The sequence below is a fragment of the Manacus vitellinus genome, unplaced genomic scaffold (genome assembly GCF_001715985.3).
Source record: "Manacus vitellinus isolate BGI_N305 unplaced genomic scaffold, ASM171598v3 scaffold_6_pilon, whole genome shotgun sequence".
Classification (NCBI taxonomy): domain Eukaryota; kingdom Metazoa; phylum Chordata; class Aves; order Passeriformes; family Pipridae; genus Manacus; species Manacus vitellinus.
Window position 1 is genome coordinate 40,842,996 of NW_021940750.1, and position 7,222 is coordinate 40,850,217.

Genomic DNA, 7,222 nt, shown 5'->3' on the forward strand with positions numbered 1-7,222 from the left:
AAACAAATTAAATGCATTTATCTTTTCTCCTGTAAATAAGATGTTGTGACTTTTTTGAGTAGTTTAACTACACCGAGGTGAATATACTTGTTAAGGAGGAAGAACTGATTACTCCACAACAGGCAAAGGAGATGCCTTGCCAGAGAGGTTCCTGGTTCCTGGTGCAGCATAACTGGAGTGGAGGTGTGATAAGGGACCTCAGAATTTCCCCTGGTGGTGGCTCAGGGTGGGAGATGTGTGCGCAGCTCCTGAGCACTGCTTTCCATGTCTGCCCAGAGCCATGTGTCTGATTTTCCATCTCTTTCACCCTTGGGAATGGAGCCATTTATCCTCTTGCTGCAGAAGGCTCCACAGCCCTTCCCTCCGGAGGAAGGAGCCCAACACACAGCCCCTGCCCAGCCCTTGCAAACTTCCCCTGGCCCCTTATCCCAGACCACAGTTTCCCCCCTCATCTTCCTGGCCCTCCCCACAGCCCTGTTCCCTTTCATGTCCCCTTTCTCCTCCCTCATGGGCTACCTTTGATTTTCAAATGCTCATATTCCAGTCCCTCCTTCTCTGGTGGAAACTTTAACAAATGCACCAACATCTGCTATAGTTAGTCATCACACTTAATGTACAGGATATTCCAGCTGGCTCCACTCTCCTTTTATTATGTATTGGAAAGAGGTTTCATCTGTGCTCCTCTGGCTTGGCCAGACACACGCCCAGACTCACCTCCACGTGGTGTGGACACAGCTGGGGTTCCACGGGGCGTCCCTTGGCCACCTGCCCACGGCATCCCCCAGTCCAGCACCCCACTGCACCCCAAAGTGGGACATGTTTGGGTTGTAGGGTCCTTCTCTGAGGAGATGTGATGTCCCATGAAGGCAGCCTGACCTGGAGCAGCTGGTAGGTAGAGAGACACCCACCGCTCAAGCAATTCCTGACGGCTGGAGAGATGATCCCGTGCCCTTGCTACCTTCCACAGAGCTCCAAATCAGCAGCCTGCATGGCAAGGCCTCCTGGTTTGTGCTTGGGTGTGGAAGCATGTGATGCCTGCAGGGTCTCCAAGAAAACCATTAAAAGATCGTGTTTGCAGGAAATCAGTCCCTTTCCAAACCTGAGGGCAGAGCGACCACCCTTGACCCAGGGAAGGTGTTCAGCTCCTTGGCAGGAGGGACCTGAAATGGTAGAAACCCAAGCCCAAACCCTTCACCTCATGGAAAACATGAGCCAGAATGACCTCAGACACCATCACAAGGGCTTCCTCCACAGCAGACTGAAAACACAAAGGCTGCACAACTGCACTGTTTGAAGCTGGGGTTGTCTGGAACATCAGGCAGGTGAGGGAAGCTGGGAGGAGATGGCACTGAGAAGAGTTCTAGGGGGAAGCAGAGCCAGCCTCAAGGAATAAATAAATATCTGCAATCAAAAAAAATAACTAAAAAGAAAAAATGTATGAAAAATCTGGCATTTGGGTAAAAAAAATACGTATATCCTACCCTTTTTCTTCCAGCAAATGTCTATCAATTTTCTTACAGCTCAGTGGCCTTCAGGCACGTTAAGTGTGGGCATGAATTTTGTTCCGAAAAATACGTTACAAAACAAAGTCATCCTGAGATTATTGCACAAAATGAAAGTTAAAACATGAAAGGGGGACCGAGGCTTTAAAGACTTCAAGGTGCACGTCCTGACGTGGCGGCCTGGCTGGGGAGAGGGCGACTGCAGAGCGTTTGAATGACGTTACTCACATCAGGTGTGCCGTGAAGAAAAACACAACAGAAACATGCTGAGGCCATGAATACCCCAAAAAACGGCCTTGTGGCTGACTTCACACATGATCTGTGTCCTCAGGAGTTTTCCATTTAATTCCCTTTGCAGGACAAGCAGTTTATTTGGTTTCCTAGATAAATATGGACCCACGTCATTGCACTTGTTCCCCCGACAACACTTCACAAAAGGAGCATTTTTCTCGAGTGTTTGATCGTCTTCAGAAAAGAAATAGCAGATGGCCAACACAGTTGTCTGTTTTCTCTAATTGTAGGTGAAATTCCCGGGTCAGGAGGATTTCCAGCTGCTAATGCATTTTCCTCATTTTGGTGTGAAATCAGTTAAGGGTAGAAACTGTGCTGCTAAACTCCGAGGCCTGCCTCGGTTTTGGGGCCTTTTGGTAAATATTATTCTGGGTAAATAAAACCTGTGTTTTTCAGGAGATTTGGTGGCAAATCTGTAAATTCCTGCTAAAAAACTTGGTGAGTTGTGTTTACTTTCATTGCCTGACAATTTCCCATCTCCTTCAGAGACCAGATGGTTACCAGCACTACTGTGAGGGGGGGGAGGCCCCTCAGGTTGCCCAGGTTGCCCAGAGAAGCTGTGGCCATCCCTGGATCCCTGGAAGTGTTCAAGGCCAAGTTGGACAGGGCTTGGAGCAACCTGGTCTACTGGAAGGTGTCCCTGCCCATGGCAGGGGGTGGAATGAGATGAGCTCTAAGGACTCTTACAACCTAAACCATTCCAGAATTCTATGATATTAAAAATCAAAGATAAGGGTGATCTAAAAGTGGCATCTTTAGTTCCCAGACAAAATTAAACCTGTTGCAAAATGAGCAGACAAGAGACAGAATCACAGAATTGTTTAGACTGGCAAAGACTTTAAAGACAATCAAGTCCAGCCATCATTGCAGCACCATCAGCATGTTCACAATTAAACCATGTCTCCAGCTGCCACATCCGCACAGTTTTTGAACATTTCCAGGGATGGTGACTCAAATACTGCCCTGAGCAGTCTGTTTCAATGCTTTACATCCCTTTCCATGAAGAATTTTTCCCTAATATCCAATCCAAACCTCCCATCTTGCAACTTGAGGGTGTTTCATCCTGTCTCTGTTCCCTGGGAGCAGAGCCCGACCCCCACCTGGCTCCACCCTCCTGTCAGGGAGTTGAGAGAGTGAGAAGGTCCCCCCTGAACCTCCTTTTCTTCAGGCTAAAATGTGTTGTGGGGTCCCCATGAAGTCTGGGATCATATCCTGGATCTGTGCTGGGCTTTGGGGTGCAATGCAGGGGTAAAAAGGAGGGGTTTCTTGGCTGAGCTCAGGGTGAGATGTGCAGAACAGAGCTGGAAGAAAACCCATTTCTTTATTTTATAAAACTGAGACTGTGGAATAACAAAATGATGGAGCTTATCTATGTGATCGATGAGAAAGAAATCCAAGTGGAATCCATTTAAGGTTAAGTTTGGTACTTTCCATTTGAAATATTGACAGTAAGTGGAGGAGTCATTCCTTTAAAGAGAGTGACATCATCACAAATGGAGCTGGTGATGCGCTTCATAAATTTCCCTGGTGACAGACAATGTCTTCTAGGAAATGGAGGATGTTCAAGGAAGCCATAAATAACTCCTGCACCTCTGCAACCGCAAAGTTTGACATGACAAAATACAAAAGAATCCAGAGAAAATCATTGGGAAACGGCTGATTTACCCATGAAGAATGTTAGATACTGCTTCAAAAGAGTAGAAAGCATTCGAAACACATCGTGGCAGAGCAGATCTCCCAACACATTGCTGGGAATTCAAAAGTGAGATTCATTTCCATGTGGCTAAAAAGATATGGGAAAATAAAGAGGACTCCACCAGAGGAAAGACACATCTTTTCCTGAATTGATTTGTATTGTAAATGTTGTCTGATACTTTGGTAAATGTCTGACAATCATACAATTTCTTTTGGAGAATTTAGGAAATTATTAATTCAGGTGTGCTACAGCAGTGTCTCGAGTGACTTGATGTACTTCATTTCATTTACTGCTTGAATTTGGTGCTGGAATGTGCAAATAAATGCAAGGGGAGTTTTATCTTTTAGGTAATTTCATGCTTGAAATAGGTTACTGACTAAATGGAGCCAAAGTGTACATATTTTTAAAAAATAACCTCAATACACTTAGTCTGCTAGAGTATCACTGCCTAAACTCTGGTATGTGGTAGAACAAATCCCAAATATATGGAGATTTTCAATTTCCTTAAAAAAATAGCAAGTTGATATGGTACACAGTAGAGCAAAACCCAAGTACACAAAGATTTTCAATTTGCTTGAAAAAGTAGGAAATTGATAAAATGTGTGATAAATGTTGCAGTGAATCTGCAAAAACACAGGTTGACTTTAGCCTTGCTCCTCTCTAAAAACAAACATTAAATCTCTTATACAAGGACACTGTGCTTATTTAAAAATAAAAAAAGGCTGCAAAACTTAGCACTGCATCGTAAATTTCTTCTTTTAGGAAAAACAACCCAGCGAGGCCTGGAACAGGGACAAACCCACGCAGGTTTGGACTAGATGACCTAAAAAATGCCTTCCAACCCAAACCATTCTATTCTAAGTTCAGAGGGGCAGTGACTGAAATGGGCTCAGCCTTTTGCTGGTGTAAATCAGGGTAAAGCTGCTGATCTGCACCAGCTCCTGCCTCCTTCCTGCGCTGCCATTGTCTGAGTGGACACGCTGTAATTTGACCCAGCATGTTACTGTAATTAAAAAAATACACAAATGACAGAATTTGACTCAAACCCCACCATCCTTCATGGTTTACATTTCCTACGGAGGGAGTTAACTGGTAAGATGTACATGTTTATTGGTTTCCTTCTTTGTGCTTTTACAAGTATTTTTCTCTTTGATGATCTAAACCATATGTCGAGGTACTTTGGAGGATTATTTTATCAGTTCCTCTGCAGTATGAGAGAAATACCAGGGCAGAGCCCATAGGTTTGCACACATCCACGCCACTAAATCATCCCTTGTTCCCGAGCAGCCAAGCTGCCATATTGATAAATAGTCTGTGTCACATTAATTTAATTCTGAATCACTCTGAGACATCGTTTTGTTGCAAATATAAATTTTGTGGTGTAATGGAATGTGTTAAGCCTTTAACAAATGAACATTTAATGGCCGCTCATGAAAAAACATAAATAATCTGGAATAAAATTAGCAGGATTGGTAATGAGCAGATGGAGCAGCATGGCCTGGCCCCAATTCCCGGGAGGCAGGGACAGGTGGGAGCAGCATCCACGTTTGCTCCTTCCCTTTGGTGCCTTTGACTGGGCTATAAATGCCTGAACTTGACATAAAAACCTAAAAATTTTAAAAAATAAGCTGTTGCACCAGTTTTGGTAATGACATGGAAAAATACCTGTCCTTCCTTCTATTCCTCTTTACTTTACTATGTTGTATATTATTATATATTCTATTACTATTTATTATGTTATTATATATTATTATATATTATTATAATGCATTATAATATATTATGGTTTTGTATTATTATATTATTACCTAGGGATATGGTTTAGTGTTGAACTTGGCAGTGCTGGGTTAGTGGTTGGACTCACTGATCTTAGAGGTCTTTTCCACCCTAAGGGATTCATGATCCATGACATGATTCCATGTCACCTTTCATTTATTCCCTTCAATTAGTAGCTGAACTCCATTGAAGTCCCATACTCAGAAAAAAAAAATTTTCCCATTATATATAAATATATATATGTATTTTCTCTTTTTTTCATTGAACCACTTCTATAAAATTTTTTAATTTTTCTTTTTTTATTGAAGTCTTGCAGGCAGTACCTGTTGGAGGCAGCGACTTTCCAAGCTCTTCCAGCCTCACTGGACTCATCCACACACCATTTTTTGGGGAAGCCGCAACCTCAGAGCGCAGGAATGGGGATCCGTTAGTCCCCGGGTCAACTCGAGGGCAAGATGTTAAGCACAAAAGTGTTGCATGATTAGTGGCAGTCACTGGAAAGAAGTTTTAGTATCTGTGACTATAGGCAGTGTGTGGACTTCAGCCAAAAGGCTCTCTTTAAATATCCGAAAGTATCCCTAAAATTGCAAGCCTTGGGAGACCACGGCACTCCACAGTCTGCCAAGAAAAACAACACGTAGAGCATAAATCTGAAACAATCACTTATTCCAGCCACGAAGGGACCAAACGACAAAACACTTACCTAAATGCTTTTTATTTGCGTTAACATTTATTCAGGAACGATCCGAAAGCCTCAGTCACTTTGCCTTTACATGTGTGTGAATCCTAAGGGCTCCTGCACGGCTCCTGGGTGGGAATTCCCATCTCTAGGGTGGTGGGGTTAATCAGACTAATTGCCTATGGGGACACGAAAAAGGGGGCATAAAAAGGGACATAAAACCACCCCACGTGCCCTTGGTTTCTCTGCTACTTCTCTTTCCTTCGCACCAGGGCTGGCAATTTGCTTGTGCTTAAAGCAATTCCCTGGCATTATCCTGAACATCTGAATGCAGGGGGACCCCTCCTGGTTTTTAATTTATAATGGTCAAAATTCACATGTGTTTTAATTGGAAATCACCCCGGTTCTGCTTCCAGCCTCTGTGCTTATGGTACTGTCATGCTCTGCACCAACCTGGCCAGAAAGGTGGTCCTAGTCCTGGTCCTGGTGAATACCCCCGGCTCCCGCTCTAGGTTTTCCTTCCTGGAAGCATGGGGTGGTGATATGTTCTCAAGAACCCCACTGTAAATCAGTGAATCTCTCTCCCAAGGATTTGCTCACGATTTGAAAATCTGACTTGAAACAATCGCCTTTCCCCCAGGGCACCATATGCAACTTCAATATATTAGTGGCGAAGGAAAATATGCTGCGCTTGGCGTTTACAATTCCCACTCTAATTTACCAGACAGGTGTTTCTGAGGAACAGCTCATCTGGCAAGAAGAAGGAGGGTCACTGGGTTGGGCCTTTTTTTTCTTTTTTCCCCTCCCTCTTAATTACATTAAGGGGGGAAGACTTGCAAACAGCTGGTAGAAGGAATTGCTCAGGGGAATGCTGTCCCCCACATTAACTGATGCAGGGGAGAGGGTTAGGAGAAGATGGCAGTGTTTGCTCGGAATTTCAGCCAAAATTCCTGATTTTGTAGGAAACAGCTCCCTGATTATCAGAGGTGACCAGTGAACCAGACTGCCAGGACCCTGGCTCTGGAGAGAATCAGGATCTTGCCTTTCCCCTGGAAAAATTGCCCTTTTATTGAGACTTTCTCCAGGATAAGTAACAACTTTGCTGGTCCTGAAACTTGTGACTTGCATTCCTGCCAGCCAGCCAGAAATTTCTCCCTTAGAGAGAAAAAAAAACAAAAAAAAATTAATCTAAACTAAATGAATCCTGTTCTGAGAGCTAAATATGGTCAGGACATCTGTGACCTCCCCCGACTTCACCCTGGCTGAGCGAGGACAATA